The sequence below is a fragment of the Myotis myotis genome, unplaced genomic scaffold (genome assembly GCF_014108235.1).
Source record: "Myotis myotis isolate mMyoMyo1 unplaced genomic scaffold, mMyoMyo1.p scaffold_m19_p_16, whole genome shotgun sequence".
In the NCBI taxonomy this organism is placed as follows: Eukaryota; Metazoa; Chordata; class Mammalia; order Chiroptera; family Vespertilionidae; genus Myotis; species Myotis myotis.
In genome coordinates, this window is record NW_023416320.1 from 5,516,204 (window position 1) to 5,538,244 (window position 22,041).

The 22,041-nt window shown below is 51.1% G+C and overlaps 1 long non-coding RNA gene and 1 pseudogene across 1 annotated transcript; both read right to left on the reverse strand.

Annotated features, from left to right (window-relative positions):
* The window catches only part of LOC118670595, a 318,393-nt pseudogene that overhangs the window by 141,993 nt on the left and 154,359 nt on the right, over nt 1-22,041 (reverse strand).
* On the reverse strand, nt 17,944-20,088 carry LOC118670598. The gene is made up of 3 exons (XR_004972401.1): nt 20,022-20,088; nt 18,542-18,688; nt 17,944-18,100 (listed from the first exon to the last, which is right to left on the reverse strand). It is a non-coding gene; the product is annotated as an uncharacterized LOC118670598 (long non-coding RNA).

Here is a 22,041-nt window from a genome sequence, read left to right on the forward strand (position 1 = left end):
GAGGCATTGCGACAGCCAGGCCATTCTTTAGGACAAGACCCCAAGTAGGGAGCCCAGATTACCACCTGAGGAATGTTAGATAACCATGGAGGAATGAAGGGACAGATAACGAAACCAGTCGGTCCAAGGTGGCTCGGGTGTGGGCGCTGTGTGGTCTGGGTGCACATGCCCAGGTTGCAGGTTCGATCCCCGGTTGGGGTGTATGCAAGAGGCAGCCAATCTATGTTCCTCTTGCACATCCATGTTTCTTTTTCTCTCTCCCTCTCCCTTCCTCTCTCTCTAAAATCAGTAAAAACATGTCTTTAAAATAAATAATCGAGGGTTTTATTTTTCAGAGCTGGGTTGATGGTGTTAGGGCTTTCTCCAGGTTTTTGCAGTCCTGGCATACAGCCTATCCAATACGCTAAACCTATCCAGAGGCTGCCTTAAAAACAATTCGTGTTTGCAAAAGCCGAGCTGCAACTGACAAGCTGCTTTAAAGTTATATAACTATGTATCACTGTTTCAATTTCTTAGGGTTGTTTTCCCATTTTGAAACTAATCACTGTATCTGTTTTCAAACTTGTTTGTGAAGTCCTGACAGGTCCCGGGCACCTGCTTCTAGTGCCTCCTGGTCAAATGGACCTATCAGAGCTGTCTGTCGAAAATGCCACTTGTAGGCCCCACCCAGAGCCTGCGGGTTAGGACAGCAGCGGGGAGGGGTAGCAAGCTTCCCAGGTGATCATTTGCAAACTGAAGTCTGAAAACCACTGCCCGAAAAAGAAGCCGAGAACAGGGAGGCAATGCTGAAGGGAGAAGGTGAAACCAGAGGCCACAACATGGCTCCTGTGTTGCATCCCTTACACTCCACCAGGGTAAACAGACAGCAAAACCCTGATTCGTCCTCCACTGGGCCCTCCCCCACCCCTGGAAAACAAATAAACAAACAAACAAACAAAACCCCCCACAATACTCACATTCAGCCTGGGGTGGCATTCAACCGTTCAGGTTTGCAGGAGGAGAACGGTCCCAAAGTGATGGGCGCGCTGTTTAAGACACGCCGCTGCTGCCAGGGACCGTGCTACAGGGAAGAATATAAAGAACGCTGTCAGCCAGATGTTGGCTGCAATTCGTCCTACCCTGGGTCTGGGATAGATAACTGGCCCCAGCAGCGAGCAGTCTTAACTCATCCACGGGAGGGGGGTTTTGTTTAACGTCGAGTCACACACACCAAAGCCTTGCACATGGGCTTGAGTGCGTGTGCACACAGACACACACACCAGACATGGCGTGCAGGTGCACTCCAGCTCCCGCCATGGTTCAGGGAGGCAGCCTGGCTACCGGAAGTCATCCGGATGGTCATGTGGAGTGCTAGCAGGTGCCAGGAAGTTCTTGGGCTGAAAGTGGGTTGGAAAAGGAGGAACGGATAAGAGGGGCCAAGTTTTGTGCTGTTTTCCAGTGTATATTCCACACCAATTCACCCCTGAGAGTATTATCAGATCCAGCCTTCTGATGAGGAAATCAAGATGCAAAAAAAGGATCCGTGACTTCCTTAAGCTGCTAGGATCAAACCCCGACCTAGCTACCCCCGAAGTTCAGGGTCAATGCATTATGCAGAGCCGCCTTAACTTCACAAGCTGAGGGGGTGGCAGAGGGGAGGGGGTCTGCTCTGGAGAGAGGGGAGCCTGCGGTATCTCCAACCAGTGAGAGAACCAAAGTAATTTTTCAAAATATATTTTTATTGATTTTGAGAGAGAGAGAGAGAGAGAGAGAGAGACAGACAGACAGACAGACAGACATCTATCAGCCACATGGGATACAGCCCAAAACTTGGGCATGTACCCTTGACCAGGAATCGAACTGGCAACTTTTTGGTGCACGGTACAACGCCCACCCCACTGGGCCACACCAGCCAGGGCAGCAAAACACTTTTTTGGCAACTAATTTAATTCACAAGCAATAAATGCTCATCGGAAAGGAAATCAGAAATCACAGACGAGCAATAAGGAAAACAGAAACACACATGGAATCACATCTTGCCCCAAATAACTGTGTCGCGCATACCCCATGTATTTCTTTTCTAGCGAAATACATGCTTTTTCCTAGCCTACAAGATGATGCAATTTGTGCAATGTATCAAAAATGTTACAATACTGATGTTTGTACATGGGCAGTTAATGACGCTTGCCCAATCCTAATCTTCTGTGAATTTATGTCAAAACATGAAATTTGTTTGCAGATTCTAAGGGGGAGAGGCCACACCCTTCACTTCTTTTTTGTTTGTGTCCTGTTGTCCTCTGCTCAGCAGCCACTAATACATTTAGGAAGAGTTAGAGTGTTCTTTCTGTCTAAATGCTGGGTTCTGGTGGATGAGGCAGTCTTGCAACAACAACAACAACAAAAAATGTCAGGCTGGCTTTGGAGAATTCGTGTTGTAGCAACTGAGAAAATGATTTTTTTTAAATGTATCTTAATGCCAAAGGGAAAAGCAGCTCTTCTCTGCAGAAAGGCCCAGAATCAGACCTTCCACATCCCCCTCCCCCACTGCAGGGACTGGCCCTCTAAATGCCCAGGCACCCCCCTCCCAGACGTCCCCTGGTTGGGAGAGTGAAAAAATAACCTCCTTTGCCTCCCCCTTGGCGTTAACAAGGCTCCCTGTTGAGATGTAGTTAATCACATCAATTAAAAGACTTTTTTACACTTGGCCTTGCCTGCCAGCCACAGGCCCTCTGACCAGGGAAAGGTGGGTACGGTAAGTCATGTCATAAGATAACGCATAGTTTTTCCTTCTTTCCCTTCCATCTATGTTTTGTTTTGTTTTTAGTTTTTGTTTCATGTAGACATCATCAACACATGGCGAAACATCCAGATCTTAAGTGCACAGTTGGATGAGTTCTGACAAGTGCATAGACCCAAAACACGAAACCACCAAGACACAGAAAGCATTCCCCTCACCCAGACATGTCCTTCCCCGCATCATCTCTGCCCTCCTTCCAGAGGCAACCTAGCACCAGGATGAATTCGGCGTTCTCTAAACATTTATAAATGGAATCACGTTGTGTTTAAAGAGGACTATGGCCTGGCCGGTGTGACTCGGAGGTTGAGTGTCGACCCAGGAACCACTGGTTCAATTCCCAGTCATGGCATACGCCCGGGTTGCCTGCTCGATTCCCAGTAGGGGCTGTGCAGGAGGCAGCTGCTCAATGATGTTCCTCTTTCATCGATGTTTCTATCTCTCTACCCCTCTCCCTTCCTCTCTCTCTAAAAATCAATAAAACATATTTAAGAAAATAAGGAGGAGTGTGAATTATGAGCAAGAACAGGCAGTTCCTAGTGGGAATGAAAAACAGTGCAGACGCCTTGGGAAACAGCCTGGCAGGTCCTCAAAAAGTTACACACTGAGTTACCATATGACTCAGCAATTCCACTCGGGCATCTATACGGGAGGAAATGAAAACACACGTCCACTCAAAATCTTGTACGTAAACTCTCAGAGCGGCATTATGCATAATGACACCCCCCCCCACACAAATAAAAACAGCACGATGCCCATCACCTGGCAAATGAGCAAATAAAATATGGCCTTAAGTCCTACAAGGGAGCATTACTCAGGCAGAGAAAGGAATGATACGTGGGAAGTACAGATGCTGAGGCGTCGTGAATGAACCTTGCAAACATCACGCTAAGTGAAAGAAGCTGGTCAGGAAAGACCACATAGCGTAGGATTCCCTTTATACGAATGTCCGAATGTCCATATAAATAGGCAAATGCATAAAGCAGATTACAGGTGCTTAAGCCTGGGAGGGGGTTGCGGAAGCGACAGCTAAAAGTTACAGGCTTTTATTTATTTTTTGAGGTGGTGAAAATGTTCTAAGATTGGGAAATTGCATGGTATGTAAATTAAATCTCAACAAAGCTATTTAAAGAAACCAACCATTTGGAATCCACAAAAGTAGAGCCCGTTGTGATGCACAGAAAACAGTTTCCCCGCAGTGGAATTTTAACGGAAGGGTGTGTGGCGTTGTGGCGAGAGACCCCCCGCACCCCCTGAGGAACATAACTGGTGCCCAGCAAGGTCTCCTTCCCGTGACCAGGTCATGGTTTTGCTCCTGCTTTTCCCCCAGGTCCCTGTCCTGCCTCCAGAGTCGAAACTCCTAAGAGTTCAGGAGCCGTTCACCAGATCCATTCCTTTCTTCCACAAACATTTACGAAGCTGGTATGTAGGAGAAAGCCCACGGCCATATCTAGTGTTGTCATCATATTTCCCTGGTTTCGGGCGCCAGCATTTTTAAGGGCATGTTGGATGCCTCTGTGTGTCTGGTCCTGTGGTTAGCAGGTGATACTAGGAGCCTGGAGGGGTAGAAAGAGCCCAGGGTGACAGGAGGGCTGAGAACTAGGAGGTCCCTGCACTGGCCCTAAATCCTGATGCTGCCATTCACACATGCACAACTTCACCTCTTTTTCTTTTTTTTTTTTTTTTTTTGTTAATTCTCACCCGAGAATATTTTTCCATTGATTTTTAGGGAGAGTGGAACAGAGAGGAAAAGACAAGAGAGAAACATCGATGTGAGAGAAACACATTGATTGGTTGCCTCCTGCACTAGCCCTGACCTGGGGCTGGCCTTGACCGGAATCGAACCCGGGACCCTTAGTTCCACAGGCCAACGACATTCTATCCACCGACCCAAACCGGCTGGGGCCGGCTGGAGCTCTTCATGCCTCATGTCCCTCACCTGCAAACACCAGTAACCTGCGCTAGGGTTTGACCAGGGAGAGCCCAGCTCTGAGAACCAAACCCCATCTTTACCACCTCCAGGCCGGGTGTGACTTCAGGCCCATTTCCTAACCTCTCTGTGCCTCTGTTCCTCCCGTGTACAAGGGGGACAGTGACATGACAGCGGCATTATGCAACATTGGATGAGCTCATACTGTAACCCGAGCCAGCAACCTCTTTCCGCGGGGGTACATCGTAAATATTCTGGGCGTTGCGGGTTACACCATCTCGGTCCGGTTACTCACCCCCGCCACGGGACAATAAAAGCCACCACAAACTGTGTAACGAAAGGGCAAGCTGTGTTCCAATAAAACTTTATGGACACTGAAATTCCATTTCATGTCATTTTGACATAAAGCACGCAGAACCGGGCCCAGCACAGAGAGGCGCCCACAAGCACCCACGAGCCACACCCCAGGCAAAAACGCCGTGTGTGAAACTGCGTGCCGCGCCCTCCTCGCGCCGTATCTCATTTAAACGCCACCATCACAGTGCCAGGGGGGTAGCATGCCCGCTCAGGTGAGTACGTGAAGACTCGTGAACAAAGCGGCTGAGCCATGGCAGATCTGGGTCCTTTAGGAGCCCTTACCTCTGACCATTGTAACGTGCCGTGCTGGCCGCCAGGACGTAACAGCGAACCAGACCCACTTGGGCTCAGCGCCAAACACTACAAATCATGATTTCATTCCATGGAGACATGCGTTACAGAAACCAAGGGCTGTAAGGGGAACAGTGGGGCACCCCACAGTCCACGGGGAGGGGATCCTCTGAAGAAGGAACAAGTGGGCTGAGAACAGCAGGTGTCTGGTGCTGTGACATGTGCCAAAGAATAGAGGCTGGAAAGGGCACATTCATCAGGTGTCCGGGCGGCATAGGGCTCAGGAGATGGTGGTGGAAGGTCCAGACTTCCTGAAGGGCACTGTGGCGAACAACATAGCCTAAGTGGTCCTTGCTTCAGCCATTCTATGTTATGGAAGTATCTATACTAATAAAAGGGTAATATGTTAATTAGCCTGGGTGGACCAGACATCTTCTGGTGGTCTAGTCCTCCTTCGGGACAAAGTCATGGTGGCAGGGCCTGAGGCAGAGGCGGTTAAGGGCGATCAGGCTGACAGGGGAGCAGTTAGGGGCAATCAGGCTGGCAGGGGAGCAATTAGGGTTGATCAGGCAGGCAGGCAGAATGGTTAGGGGCAATCAGGCAGGTGAGCAGTTAGGAGCCAGCAGTCCTGGATTGTGAGAGGAATCCCGGATTGGAGAGGGTACAGGCCAGGCTGAGGGACACCCCCCCCCCTTCACAAATTTCGTGCACTGGGCCTCTAGTATCCTAATAAATAGGAAACTATGAGTCACAAAGATTTAACGATGAGAATATTCACTGAGGTGCTGATTATAATAGGAACAGTTGAATTCAGGCTTAAGAAAAACGGGAGGAACTCTGTCACATATGACTGAGCAGTGGCGAAGCTCGGTGTCTGAGCCACCCACCAGGGGTGGAGCAGACGGGGACATGGGAAGATGGTTATCACCATTTACAAGCTAATGTGCATGCAACCAAACAATAACGAGTGTATATGTAAGGTGTCCCCCCCAAAAGCATACACACAGTTTGAATCACTATGAAAACAGTGTTTGTTGAAATATATTCCACTTTCCAAATTGAGCTATCAGCTGTTAAAGTGTGTATAGATTTGCGGGGGGAGGGGATACCCTGTATATGCATCCTTTCATTTAATCGGTCATCTCTGAGTGATCAGGGAGGGGGTTTTTTTGCTTCTTCCTTTTGTTTGTCTGGAATTGGGAATTTTTCTGGAGGAGAGAGCTGTTGCTTTGTAATAAGAAATGAAGTACAAATGTGCCCAGATGGGAGTTCCATACTCCCATGTGGCCTGACTGGTAGCGTGGAATCGCTGTTCATTCATTTAGCCAGTCCATTCTCAGGAAGAGTCCATCACAAGCCAGGCACTGGGTGATGTACCAGACAGCGGAGGGCGGTGAGGCAGAGGGAGCTCCCACGTGCTCTGTGGGGAAGCGGTCAGGTGCCCACACCAGTGTACTCAGTGGTCAGCTCCTTTAAAATACTGGCATAGGGGACCATCAGCTCATTAAGAAAAGACTCATCCCCCAGCCAGTGTAGTTCAGTGGTTGAGTGTTGACTGGTGAACCAGGAGGTCATGATTTGATTCCCAGTCAGGGTACGTGCCCAGATTGTGGTCTCCATCCCCAGTGTGGGGTGTGCAGGAGGCAGCTGATGGGTGATTCTCTCTCATCACTGATGTTTCTATCTCTCTCTCCCTTATCAATACAAATACTTTTTTTTAAAAAAAAAGGAGTCATAGTCCCTTATTTGAATGCAGTCTCCATTACACTTCTCACACACTCAGCTAACAGTCTCTTAAACAGGACTCCTGGTAGCCGTGATGAGAGAGAGTGGTGGTTGGGCTTAAAAGCTACGCTGATAACTCCACAGAAAACCTTTGTTTTCCTCATCTGCAAAGTGGGTACCCTCTCCAGGGAGCTGGGAGGGTCAGCTAAAATTTGGAAAGTGCTCTGCTCTGGCACAGCCCTGCACACACAACTGGGGTGATTTAGTGCCCAGATCCAACCCCTTTCTACAAGGGTTGACTGCCTGGAATTTTGAATCATGACGGATGCCAAAGTGTGGGGAGGAAAACATGTTTACAGCTGACGGACTGGACAGAGAAAGGCAGTGAGCAGCATGGTCCCTGGCCCGACTCAGGCCTTCGGTGCCTTTCAACTCGGCCGGCACAGGGCAGCTCCTGGCTTTCTGGAATGTGTTGACAACCCCAAGGACAGTCTGTACGTTCTAAGGGGGAAACTCGTTTTCTCTGCAAGATTTGTTCACCTCCATGAGAGGCGAGTGGTTAGGTCCTACCACCTTGAAGAGAAATCGTATGCATCTCACCTCTGATATATCAGAAAGAGACCGGCATTCCAGTGAGGGGGGCCAGGGTTGGAATGCGGGCTCTGTGCCTTTTGGTAAATTCTTATCTCCTAGTTTCGGGACAATAACATCTTGCATGCAGGTAATAATTAGAGCAAAATATGTAGACAGCACAGATGCTCAATAAATTGGCAGTTGCACCCGAACGATGTGGTGCAATGGTTGAGTGTCGACCTATGAACCAGGAGGTCACGGGTTCAATTCCCGGTCAGGGCACATGCCCGGTTGCAGGCTCGTTCCCCAGTGGAGGCAGCTGATCAATGATTCTCTTTCATCTCTGATGTCTCTCTCTCTCTCTCCCTCTCTCCCTTCCTCTCTGAAATCAATAAAAATATATTTTTTTTAAAAAATAATAATAAATAAATGTCAATTGCTTTCTCTTAGTGGGACGACTCAGGGAACTAATGAAGCAATGGGGGTCACATTGCTCAGACACTGCTTCTTGGGGGGAAATCAGCTCATGATGAAAGAGAGGGAGGCCCAGGGCGTCTGGCCACCCAGAGCCGCCCCTGACCTCAGCTCGGCCTGGAAGAGGTGAGGCAAGGACGCCGTGTGGTCCTCAGTGATGTGGGCAAGCTCAGTGAGCCAGAAAACCGAGCATGAAACCGGCCCGTGCTCCGCGCCCCTCTGAGATCCCGGCTGTGCGTGAGTCCGATGCGTTAGGTGTCTCCAGGAGGGGGAGGAGAACATCTTCATCAGTGAAGGTGGTAGCCCTGGAGGCCGCGCCGGGCAGCCTGGCCACAGGCCAGGAGCAGAAACCGTGTGGGCGGTGGGGCTTTCCATCAAAAGAACCCAGAGCAACTGGCCAAAGGTTCAGACCCTCAGTGTCAGCTGGCCAGGGGCGGGGCCCGGAGAATCGCTTTCACCAGGGCCCACCGGTGCTTTTGCTACTTTCCAAGGGCAGGTGTGGGAACCCTCCCGGGATGGAGAGGCACCAGGCGTGGGCTATGGGAGCCCTGGGCACCAGCTCTCAGGTCCGACTTAAAAACTCTCTGGAAAACAATGGGACCAGGCCCAGGGCAAGGCAAGTTGGGACTTCCCTGCAGGCTGCAAACCGATGTATAAAAAGGGACATATCTTTAAGAGCTATGCACTACATTTATATATCTATATTGTGTGTGTATATATATACACAAACACGTGTGTGTATATAAACATACATGTGTACACATAAATACAGATACACTTGTGTATATGAATATGCCTACAGGATATCTGCAAAATATGTACACACACTTGGAATAATTATAAAGGCAGTGTTTACTAAAATACATTTCATTGTCAAAATGTAATAGAATCTACAGATATTGTGTGTAGACAGTTTTTGGGATACCCGATATATTCACATATACATATGTGCACATGTGCATGTGTACACATACATGCAGGCATATGCACACACACACACACACACACACACACACATTAGAGTTCATCTTCACGCACGCTCTACCCTAATGCTAATGTTATCCCCATTTTCCTGGAAGAACCTCGGGCATGCAGAGAGTAAGCAGCTTGCTTCGGTCACACAGCTTGCTGGTGGCGGCGGCAGGACTGGAGACCAGACAGGCTGGCTCCAGAATTCCTCGCTGTGCTCACCACACATTATCACAGAGAGCCCGAGAGGTTACAGTGAGTAGAGACTGAGTAGAGACTGGGAGTCATCACCACAGAAAGTGCCTTGCGCCCTGGGGGCACTGAGTCAGTGATGTCTGCCAAGCATTCCTCCCACCTCTGAACATGCATGCGGTTTCTCCCGCTGAAAGTGGGGTTGATTTCTCCTGCCACTGAGTTGGGGCTGGCCTGTGGCTGCCCGACCATTAGAACGTGAGGGCAGGTTGCTTTCACGGTACCCGCTTAAGGTGCGGCCGCCATCCTGGAAAGCAGGTTGGGCTCTAGACCCACTGAGGAAAGAGAGGCCCCGGCCACCGCGGTCACCCCATGGAGAGCTGCCCATGAACAGGGTCACCACGGCCTCCAGGTGAGTCCAAGAGGAGCAGAAGAACCGCCCGGCAGGACTCAGCCGCCCTCCACGATTATGAGAAAATAAACAGCTCTTGTGTGAAGCCACTAAGTGGTGAGGTGGTTTATGGTGCAACCGGCTGTGTGACCTTGAACTGGGCCCCAGTCCCCATGTAAGCTTGGTGATCTCCAAACAACTGTCAAGTTCTTCCTCTGATGCTTGTTAGCCTCACCTTCAGCACAGGTCGTGGCCATAGCATCTACTGTGGGTTGGGGGCAAAGTCCAGCAAACTCCACTTTGCCACCATAAAGAAACCAGCAGACAGAGTACATCACTCCTGGTAAGGCGCTGATGGAAACTCCAAACCTAGGGACCCCCAAACTTGGGCTCTTCCCCGCCTGCTGGTCAATGCCACCCTGTTCCCACACTGGATTCTAGATCACCTTTGTAGGAAGTCACACACTCCCACCACCCCCGAAAGTGATCTGCAGCCCCCACAGCCCCCAGTTCACGCGGGACTCAGACTGGCCAGGAGCTATCACTCTCCCGGGTTTTGTTTCCTTGGCCCATCAAAGCCAGCTGCTTCCTTCCAGTGGTATCACCCAGGCCAGGAAGTTTCTCTTTCCCTGCCACCCATTGTGCGCGGGGAGATCAGAGGGGCCTGTCGAGGCAAGGACGGAACCAGCAGGGCATTTGCAGATAGGGGCCGGCCGCCGGCCCGCCTGGCCCCAGCCCTCCAGTCTGTGCCCACACGGCAGGACAGTTATACCGCCAGACAGGGAGGACAACAGGAGACTCGTCCTGATAATTAATCGGGAGCATTATCACCATCCTAAAGAGCCCCTGGCCTGCTCCACAGCCCGCTAGGAAAGTGAGCTTCCCCCTCTTCCTGTCTTGTAACCACTGCCTCTTGTCCATCTAGGACAGCGGTTCTCAACCTGTGGGTCGCGACCCCTTTGGCGGTCGAACAACCCTTTCACAGGGGTCGCCTAAGACCATCCTGCATATCAGATGTTTACATGACGATTCATCACAGTAGCAACATTACACTGATGAAGTAGCAACGAAAATAATTTTATGGTTGGGTCACAACATGAGGAACTGTATTTAAAGGGCCAGAAGGACCAGGGGCTAAAATGCAGCCAAGAAAACAAAGCCCATCTGGGGAGCCCGCGGGGATGTCAGATGGGATGGCCTCTCACCGTCTCTCAGGTGAGAAGGCTAAGGCTGCAGAAGACAGGCCTGCCTCCAAGACACCACGGTTCCCGTCAAGACTGCAACAGAGCAAGAACCGCAACAAAGTGAGCCGCAGTCTTTTCGCTGGTAGAGGACCTTGCCTTCGATCTGTAAATAGTGCAACACCTGTGAAACACAATAGAGCCAAGCTACCAGCTCCTGTCAGCATCCGAAGGAGAAAAGACGAGATCAAAAGTCAAAGAAAGAAGACAGTGTAGGTTCAAAAGACAGGGGCGAGGCATGCTCTCCAGGACCGACGCCCCGCCCCCCCTCCCCCCCACGAGAAGTTCAGGCCACCAGGATGGAATCCACGGGGTGGGGGGGTGACACTGGGGTGGGCCTTACATGTCAGACTATTGAGTAGAGAGGGACATGGTCCAAGCTGTGCTTTCAGCATTTGGACTTGACCATCAGGAGGAGGGAGGAGGGATAGGAAAACTCAGCACACCCGCATGAGGCTCAGGACTTAGGAGGAGGGGAGATGAAGGGAACAGCAAGTGGGGTCAACGGGAAAGAAACAGAAGCAGGACCCCTGGCTGGAAGGAGTACAGGGAGAGGGAAAAGCACTTCTCATTGCCTTTCTGATGATAGCAAGGTTATTCCTTGAGAGCAGGGCTGGGCAGGGCGGGACTTCCCCAAATTCAGAAGGGAACAGACCTGAGCATATGTCCCCAACAGAAGCTGCAGAACCAAAATCAGGCGGTCACTCCAGCCTCCTGCACCGGCACTGGAGCCTCATTGCAGGGAGCTGTGGTTGCCACAGGCCCCGTGGACCCAGCAGCCCCGTGGACCCAGCAGTGCCCCTTCCTCCAGTGTCTTACAGCAAGAGAGGCACAGAGATCAGTGAGACCCACAGGCCGTGGTGAGAGATGGCAAAAAAGTGGCATCATCCCTGTACCTTATCGGGGGTGCAGAGAGGTTAAACAACCTGCCTAATATCACACAGCGAGGGCGTGCCAGAACTGGGACCCAAACACGGGGCCCTCTGTGCAGACCTTGCCTGTATCCATCAGAGACCCAGCAGGGAGGAAACAGAAGAGTGACACCCTTGACCTTACTCCCATCCTGCCAGCGCCTCCCACACAGAAGCCAGGGGCACAGGGGCTCAGGGCGGCATCCATCCTGTTGCATCTACACAAGTTGGCCTCCTGTGCGCACAGCAGGGCAGAAAAGGTCAGGGGGGATCTGGACAGGGCACACAGGGCACCCGACACCTCACCATTCCCACAACCAGGCCGGAGGGTGCCTGGCCTCCGCTGTCTTCGCCCTGCAGATGCCCCAGGACTTGGCTCTGTAGCAGAGAAGCCCCTGGCTCTCTGTACAAGCGCAAGGCCCCACCCGTGCAAGCTCTGCCTTCACCCCCAGCTGGTCCAGCCTCATCATGCCGCTGCCTTCCTTCCTCACTCACAGGCCGGGGCCCTCCACCTTACGCAAACATCTCAGAATGGCCCACTTCCCATGAGGCAGGCCACTGGGAATGGTTGTCTGCAGAGATGAGGGCCAGCTGATGCCCACGGCAGCCCAGGCTGCCCCCTCCTGGGTCCCGGCCACCTCCTGGCCCTCCCTGCCAGCCCAGCACACGGAGGCCTGGCTGCGGCTAAAAGAAAGGGCTGCTATCTCCTCTGATAAGAAATGTCATCCCTCGCTGGGTAATATTACCCGGCAGATAAGAATCTCTATCAAGAGCAAACATATGGCTGGCTGCAGAACAGAGCTGGGCGGAGCAGGCTAATTTATGTGCTTAAGCTGAGCGCCCGGGGCGGCCGAGAGAAGCGCACTGAATGAGAGTGAGAGCCAACTTGCCAGGTCTCTGGCCTGGAGCTTGGCTTTTCCCTGGGAAGGACCAGGCACCTGAGAGCAACCGGAGGCCCTCCTCCCTGTCTCCCTACACAGGAAGCACTTGCACTGTCCCCATCCTCAAAGGGCACTTTCGCTTCTGCGGTCACATTCAATCCTCACGCCAACCTCAGAGAAGCACGTCTGGCCTCCTTTCACACATCAGGAAATTGAGACTCAGCAGGGTTAAGGAGCATGGCCAAGGCCACAGGGCAGCCACACCACAGTGTGGACTCAAACCCCAGCAGGTCTGACCCCCCAGTGCGCTGTCCTGTCCAAGTCCCATACCAGCTGCAGGATCTCTTGGTTCCCACAACGAAATGAATCAATTAAGTCAGGTCTGCTTGGTCTGACTGACAATGTCAGCGCCATACTATCACCTCAAAGGTCCCTTTCAAGCCATGGCCCCCATCGAATTGACTTGTGTCTGTTCCCTGGGGGATGATGAGGAGGCTTGAAGGGCCTAGCCTCCCCAGGCTGCAGAGGAGAGGTCAGTGGGGGGGAGGCCAGAGACCGTGCCCAGGAGAGGGGACTTCCGGGGCTCCCACGCTAGCCCCATGTGTTTGTGGAGGAGCAGATAGAAGGAATTTATGGAAAGAAAATCCCCCGGTCTGTTTACTGATCTGTGCATTCTCAGACACTGAGGTGCCTGGCTCAGGGCTTAGCCTCGGCTTGGCGGTCTCCCGGCAAATGGACACACCAGGCCCTGCCCTCAAGGAGCGATCTGTCTCCTGGACTTCCAAGTCAGCAAAGACGCAGGCACAGCAGGATGTGTTCAGCATAGATGCAGGCGCGCAGGCGGCGGGTTTGGGATTGGCGGCTGTGTCGGTGTCATTGCCGGCACCCTCCCCACACAGCTGCGTGCTCTCCTTCTTGTAAATCAACATTGTGAAGGTTGGCATTGCTTTCTGATAGTTAACAGAGCTGCAAGGATGCTTCAAATCACTTCATAACGCCACTACTCCCGTATTCCATTTTCTGGATGCAATACAATTTAATCCAACGATCCCCAACTGAGCAGCATTCAAATGGTGTCTCGTCAGAAGGAGTGAATAGGGGAGCACAGGGGGGTTGTTAGTGCAGTGAATCTATTCCACGGGAGACTACAGTGGTGGGAGCATGTCATCATACATGTGCCATTGAATGTAATAACACCGAGAGTGAACTCTCACGTGAAGTATGGACTCGGGGTGAGTATGATGGGTCAAGGTAGGTGGGTCAGTTGAGACAGACAGATATGTTTGGGGGATTCTGGGAGTGAGGAAGGTTGTGCATATGTAGGAACAGGGATATGTGGGAACTGTGTGCTTTCCACTCACTTTTTCTATTAACGTCAACCACTCTAGAAAATACGATAGGATTTAAAACATCAATTGATCACACACATGTGGGTTTAGCTCTGGAATCTCAGTCCTACTTTGTTTTCTGTTGACTATATTCTCCTCGGAGTTTGGGTCACACTTTCCTGTTGGCTTGATTTTTATGTAGCCAGTGACCTGATTAGAAACGAGGCATTTTGTGTCATAGGCAGATAATCTCATTTGCTATTTCAAACAACGCTGAGGATCATCTGACCCTGTGCATGCCTTTCTGTGGAATAAATTCTAAGAATTCACCAGCGTCTGATAAAGTTGACTGTTCTGTCCTCCTCACTGTAGCAACAGTGATGTCTCAACAATGCATCTCAACTGATTAGGGACTCCCGTGCACCCACTCTCATCAGAGCCCAGTGGGGTCTTACCACTCCTTGCTGAGCAACTGCTGGCATTTCCACCAAAGCACATAGTTCACTCCTGGCCTTAAGAAACCATTACTGCCGCCCCTGCCTCCTCTTGCCCAAATGGCTCAGTTTAGGGATCAAGCCAAGCACTACACAAGACACCAACCTCTCTTCACCCAGAGCCATTCCCAGAACTGATCAGCTTTCCCCTTTTTTCTTCTGGGCCCTGAGAAGTTCAGGAATGCAGAGAGCCCAGGGCTGAAAATGGGCAAATTTCCAGGGAGCTCAGAAATTCTTCTAAAATCACAGCCTGGAATTTTAGGAAATCTAGCATCTAGGAAAACACAATAAATACCAATTATGCAATTTGCCGCCCGAGGTACCTTGAAGGAAAGCATTCATTACGTACAGAAAACCCTCCGATTGTCAGGAGATAAGGAGATAGTGTCTCCATGGCTGGAACGAAGTGAAACCTAAGATAAAGGAGGTCAGGCTCTGGGTGAGAGGCCGGCCATCCGCTGGAGACAACAGGATGGATGCTGGGGCAAGAACAAACATGAGCAAGGCAGAGCCCCCTCCTAGAGGGACTCGTGAGAAAAAGGCTGTGATCCATGTGACCACGGGTGGAGAGACCGAGAGCCTTGGGAACACCGAGGAAGGCATCACTGACCCTTCCTGCATGAGTGAGAGGTGAGGATATTTGAGCTAGGTATCCAAGAGCAGGAGTTCACCAGGCAGAGAAAGGGGGAGGGAGGAACTCCAGGGAGTAGTAACAGCATGTGTAACAGGGAGTGTGAAGGAACAACCCGCCTGGAAAGGGTGTCCCTCATGGAGTTTGCCTGTTGCTTACGGATGCCATGGGGGTCCCAGGCTCCGGAGTAGCACAGTGACAGATCAGATCTATGGCTCTGCCTCAGCTTGAAGGACCAACTGGGGAAAGCGAATCCCCAACCCTATGGGTACCTGTCTACCACAGCCCCACACCCTCCTACAAAGCCACAGACACCGTGGTGATGACGGTGCCTCCGAAGCCAGCTCTGTGTCTCCAGATCCCAGCTCTGCCCCTACCAGCTTGAGCAAGTTACTTATCGACTCCATGCCCAACCTTCTCATCTGTGAAATGGGCATAATATCAGCAGAGCTTCTGAGCGCTACTGTGTGGATTGCGTATTAGATGAGTTCATACAATATGGAAGGTGCTTGGAACAGTGCCTGGCACACAGCAGGGGCACACACGTGACAGCTTCTGGGACAGCTCCCTTGCTCCCCCACTTCCCCATTCAGCACTGTCAATTCTTTGGAAATGTGAGCTGCCAAGAATCTAAGCAAGGGTGAGCAAGGTCAAGTGGACGTCGGCTTTAGGAAGGCGGGAACTATGTCTAAAGAGAAGTTGGAATTGCTAGCTTCATGTTAGCTTCCCAACATCCCTGCGACGGGGGGACGGAAGCCAGTGGTTCTCGACGCTGCTATAGAATCACCCGGGAAGATGTTACAACCCCAAAGCCCAGGCCCCACTGCTGACTACTTAAGTCAGAATCGTTGGGGGGCCGGTCCCAGTAGCAAGACTTTTAAACTCCTCTGGTGATTTCAATGTGAGACCCGGTTTGAGAACAACTGGTCCAAAGGTCAAGTTCAAGAGGAAAGGGAAACATGGCAGAAGGGAAAGTGTCAGCACCCTGAGTTGTGTCATCTCCAGAGGCCACCTGGGCTCTCCAGGCCACCACTTGTCACCGTCAGGGCAGGCATGGCCATGTCTAGGCATCTTACAGCATCCAGGGCTGGCAGACTTGAAAGTGCCCTGGGTCATCAAATTTGTGACAACCTGCTCCAACCTCTTCCAGAAATAGGGAAGGGTGGGGAAAGGCATTACTTAGGTCAGTGGTTCTCAACCTTCTGGCCCTTTAAACACAGTTCCTCATGTTGTGACCCAACCATAAAATTATTTTTTTTAAATATATTTTATTGATTTTTTACAGAGAGGAAGGGAGAGGGACAGAGAGCTAGAAACATCGATGAGAGAGAAACATCGATTAGCTGCCTCCTGCACAAGGGGATGTGCCCGCAACCAAGGTACATGCCCCCGACCAGAATCGAACCCGGGACCCTTCAGTCCCCAGGCCAACGCTCTATCCACTGAGCCAAACTGATCAGGGCCATAAATTTTCGTTGCACTCCATAACTGTAATGTTGTTACTGTGATGAATCGTAATGTAAATATCTGATATGCAGGATGGTCTTAGGCGACCCCTGTGAAAGGGTCGTTTGACCGCCAAAGGGGTCGCGACCCACAGGTTGAGAACCGCTGGCTTAGGTGCACAGCTGGTGGCGGTCCTAGGCTCTCTCACCAACCAGCTCTGTCACTAGGAGTCCCATCCTTTCAGGACCTCAGTGTCTTCCAGGGTAGACAAGGGGCAGGACTGACCTATCCATCAGACAAGGTGACTCAGAGGCTGACGTAGGTCACACAATGAAGAGTCAGGCTCAAGTAGAGCATTTTTATTTAACATTTTCTAGGCCCTCACGGGAACATGGGAACTTCCGGACAGAAATGCCCCCGTTAACAAGGGCTGTGACTGAAGGCAGGGAGGAGACCAGCAGCAGCGGTGGCCGCATGAAAGCTTTCTGCACGGCAGGTCCAAGTGGGGGTGGGTGATAGGACAGGAGGGCGGGTGTGGCCCAGGCTGCCCCGTGGAGACGTTAAGATAGGAAATGTTATCTGGGAACAATGGAGCAACCGTAGCTTTGTCCTGGCCCGAATCTGACCGCAGGGGATAAGTCTCCGGGAGACACATCCCTCGACAACCGGCCAGAGCGGCCCCGGCAAACCAGTGGCCCATTCGCTTGTGCCTGTGTCCATTCATTCACGTGGCCTGGCCTTGGAGAGCGGCCCTCGACCACCTGCCAAGAGCTGGGCTAGAAGGTGGCGGTGCCGAGATGAATGAGGCTCGGTCTGCACCCTCGGGACGGACAGAGTAAGTAACACTGAGGTACAACGCTGTGTGTTAAAATACAGTAACAACAACAATAAAAGCCACACTCGTGGATGGAAGGCCAAGTGTGCACCAGGCAGCGTGCTTCATATTTTATATTTACCATCTCAAATCCTCAGTGTCCCCTCCAAGTAAGGGAACACGCTCCTTTTTACAGATATGGAACCCGAGGCCCAAGGAGGCTGATGACCAGACACAGAGCACACAGCAACAAGAGGCCGCGCTTTTATATGAATCCCCAGCAGTGCTGCTCCAACACGTGGCTTCCTTCCCCACAGCTCACGGATCCAGAGAAGCACAGGTAACAAGCCAGAGCCTCCTGCCCCAAGCAACTCCTACCCACACTGTCCCCTCACCTGGAGAAAACAGTCTAAAAGCCATAACGAGCAAATGAGAAACAAAATTAGGCACGACACCTCGCCTGCAGTTACTGCTCAGGAACCGGTGACGGGTTAGAATCCCAATACAGCTCCAGAGCAGGCACTGGGGTCCTCTCAGGCTTGGGTTCAGCCTCAGTACGTACACCTCATCTGAGAAATGGGAACAGCAAAACCCACCTTACAGTGTCCAGGACAACTGGGAGGGGCCCAGATAACAGACAGCCTCTTCTTTCACGGTCCCTGCATCGCCCCAGCCAGGGCTTGAGGGAAAAAAAAACAGCCAATGAAAGGACACCCAGGAAAGAAACAGGCGTGTTCCAGGAGCTCCCAGGTCAGGGCACGGGCACCCAAGGTGCCTTCTACAGAACCCTGTGCTCTCACAGCCTGGCAGCCCTGCAGGGAGGGGCATGACCCACTGACATCCAGCCACGGCCACGGCCCACAGGCCTGGGCGCCACCCCCCCTTAACCCCCTCAGGATGGCATCTGCCCTTTGACTAGCACTCACGGATTATTGCTCAGAAACGCGGGGGTACAACCCAACAGGGCAGCCCGGGGCAGGGGACCGAGACGGAAGGCATTATTATCACTATTACTTCCGCGTAACTTGACGGAGCCCTTCCTGTGTGCTGTCACTGTGCTCAGTGTCCCTTTGTCGCTTTGGTTTTTGGTTTGGCCAGCAGGGAGGTGTTCATGGCTTACATTAGAAAATGGGCTCTGGGTCCAGACTGGCCAACTGCCTGGCGGTAGCTGGGTGACCTTGAGCAAGTTTCTCTACCTGTCTGGGCCTGAGTCTGGGCCTGGAGTCTCCTCCATTCAACACATGTTTCCTAGGCACCTACCCAGGTTCTAGGAAATAAAACATGAAACAAAATTAGCAGGATTCTCTGCATTTGTGGAGCTCAGGAGGGGTCACGGGGCGGATCGTCAACAAACAAACAAATGAGAGTGTCACATGGTGGTAAGTGCTACAGAGATCAATAAAGAAAGAGCTGCAGATCGAGATGGGAGTGAGAGTGTTTGTACAGAGGGGCCAGGAAAGGCCTCTGGGATAAGGAGGGCGTGTGTGTGTGTGTGTGTCTGTGTGTGTGTGTGTGTGTGTGAGAGAGAGAGAGAGAGAGAGAGAGGTTTACTGAACACTTAACATGTGCCAGGCACATTCTAGGGTTAGTTAGGTTAGGTGTTTCCCATGGAACACTCATGTAACGCACTCCAACATCCCTAGAAAGAGGAGAGGATACCTCCCCCACTTTACAAAGCCATGGCTTGTTCAGGTGACTGAGGCTGTAAGGCCAGACAGAGCTCCGTTACAAACACGGTTGCAGCCCAGCTCGCTCAGTTAGTTGGGGCATCATACCATGGACCAAAAAGATGGCAGATTCAATTCCCAGTAAGGGCACATGCCTAGGTTGTGGGTGTCTTGGCACGTATTGGATGGATGTTTCTCTCTTACTTTCTCTCTCTGTCAATAAAAACATATCTTTGGGTAAGTATTAAAAAAACAAACACAAAAAAACCACTGGTAGAATCCACATCCAGGAACCGCCGTAATGGGCTTCTTCACTAGCCTCCCATTGGATTGAGGCTCCGAGAGGCAAGGCCGCGGGATTCTGCCCCATCCACCAGCACCCAGCACCCAGCACCCATAGGTACAACATGCTTAAGGAATGGATCAGAGATGGATGGCTGCAAAGGAAGGAGAGAGGAAGCCTGGAGAGAAGGAGAGGAGGAGGGGGTGTGGCATGTAGCATGAATGGAAAAGGAAATTCTATGACCTCAAGGGAAACAGAAATAAAAGGGGGAAATGGATAAAAGCAAAATATCCATTAATATGGAGTAGTTAAAAACAAAACAAAACATGGAGTGCTACACAGCAGTTTAAAAATAATGTATGTGCACACACACAGAAGGCCTACAGGACATATTGCTGAGTGGAAAGTGGATGTGTTGAAATATGTGATTCCCTCCGGGAGCCAGGTGGCCAGGCCGGTGGCTGGGCCTGGGGGCAGATCTGGGGGAGATGAGCTGGCCCAGCCCAGGGCCTCGGGCCGACACTTCCACCCTGAGGAAAGGGAGGCCATGTCCCGCCTCTACGTCTCCAGGCCACAGCCACCTTGTGACCTGGCTTCCAGTTTGGCTTTGCTCCCCCGGCTCCTTGAAGATACTTGTGCTGTAAACGTACCACCGCTTCTTTATCTACACTGCTCGGCCGTCAAAGAGAAGGAAATCTTCTGTGACAGCGTGGATGGACCTGGAGAACATCATGCTAAGTGGAACAAGCCAGTCAGAGAAAGACAAGTACCACATGATTTCACTCGTATGTGAAATCTAGTGAACAAAACAAACTAACAAAGTAGAAACAGACCCATAGGTTCAGAGAACAGCCTGACAGCTGTCAGAGGGGAGGGAGGTTGGGGAGCTGGGTGAAAAGGGGGAAGGGATTAAGCAAAAAGAAAAAAAAAGAAAAAACTCGCAGACACAGACCACAGTACGGTGATTACCAGAAGGGAAGGGGGGTGGGGAGAAGAGAAGATATAAAGGGTAAAGGTGATGGAAGGAGACTGGGCAGGGGGTGATGAACACACAATATACAGATGATGTATGATAGAATGGTTCACCGGAAACCTATATAATTTTATTAACCAGTGTCACCCCAATCAATTCAATACAACTTAAAAAAGAAATCAATTGATTAATTTTCAAAAGAAAACATTTGTACTGATTTCCAGACAAAATAAAACAGATGCGCTTCCCTCCCATCCTGGCGCCCAGCCTGGGATACCCCATGAAAGACAACGCATCCCACTTACTATGTGCCAGGCGCCATTCTATGGGCTCTATCTGGTGACAGGTGTCACCCACGGGATGTGGTAAACATTTCTGAATTCGTTGCCCACCTAAAAATTCAGGAAATTTCATAACATCCCAAAATCCAACAATGAATTGGGCGGCACTGGTCCCACATAACACAACTGCCGGCTGGAGGCTGAGGGAGGGCTGGCCCTTCGTTCAGGGCAGCCACTCCCCCCGGACCAGGGTCTGACCCCTCAGAGGCCTCCTGACCCCAGGCACAGAGAGGCAGGGTGGGAACCAGAGCTCAGTACTCCTCACACACAGACCTGCGTCCCTTCTACCAGCCTGGCTCCACCTCTTCTCACTTAGAACCAATCATGGCCTTAGCTGATCTGTTGGGCATTTGGCTGGAACAAGGCTCCTAGGATCACCCTGGGTCCAGAGCAAACTCTATCTCAGGCAGAAGTCACGCCTCAGACAACACCATGGCCCAAACACCACAATGAGCCCAGGTCCAGTCCCCGGGCCGACTCTTGCTCAACGCTATTCTTTGCTTCATGATTTCCACATCCAGAGAAACAATACTTCCCTAAAAATCAATTGTCCCTAGCAGCCCACCTACATAGTTCTTGGAAAATATGGGTTCAACATTCTGCCTCACAAAGAAAAACAAGGAACAGAGGGTGAGGGAGATTCATCACTGTGATCCTGCACTTTTCATTATTCACACCAAACATGCATGCAAGTCACTAAGTTCAGCGACTCTGTCCCCTGGGGCTGCAGAGCTATTTCTACCAACACTGGCCAGCATGGAAAATCTACCTGTTCTAATAAATAGAGCCCTGCCCAGTTTGGCTCAGTGGAAAGAGCATCGGTCTGCGGACTGAAGGGTCCTCATATAAGGGGACAGGAAAGATTTGACTTTGGGTGGTGGGCACATGGTGCAATATACAGATCTTCTAACATAGAAACTCACACCTGAAACCTATATGTTCATATTGACCAATGTCACCCCAATCAATTTAATTAATAATTTTTTTTTAAAATTAAGCCCAGCTAGCATGGCTCAGTGGTTGAGGGTCAACCTATGATCCAGGAGGTCAGGGCACATGCCCAGGTTGCAGGCTCGATCCCCAGTGTGCGGTATGCAGGAGGCAGCTGATAATGATTCTCTCTCATCATTGATGTCTCTATCTCCCTCTCCTTTCCTCGCTGAAATCAATTAGAAGATTTTAAAACAATTAAAACTTTAAAAAAATAAATAGGATGACTCAGTATCAAGAGACACTAAATGGCTTCAAGGGGCTGGAGATAGAGGAACTGAAAATGGCCTGAATGGAAGGTACTGGGACAACCCAGTCCCAGTACCAATTTCTGACACAGGAGATGGAGGGGTTGGATGCCATCCT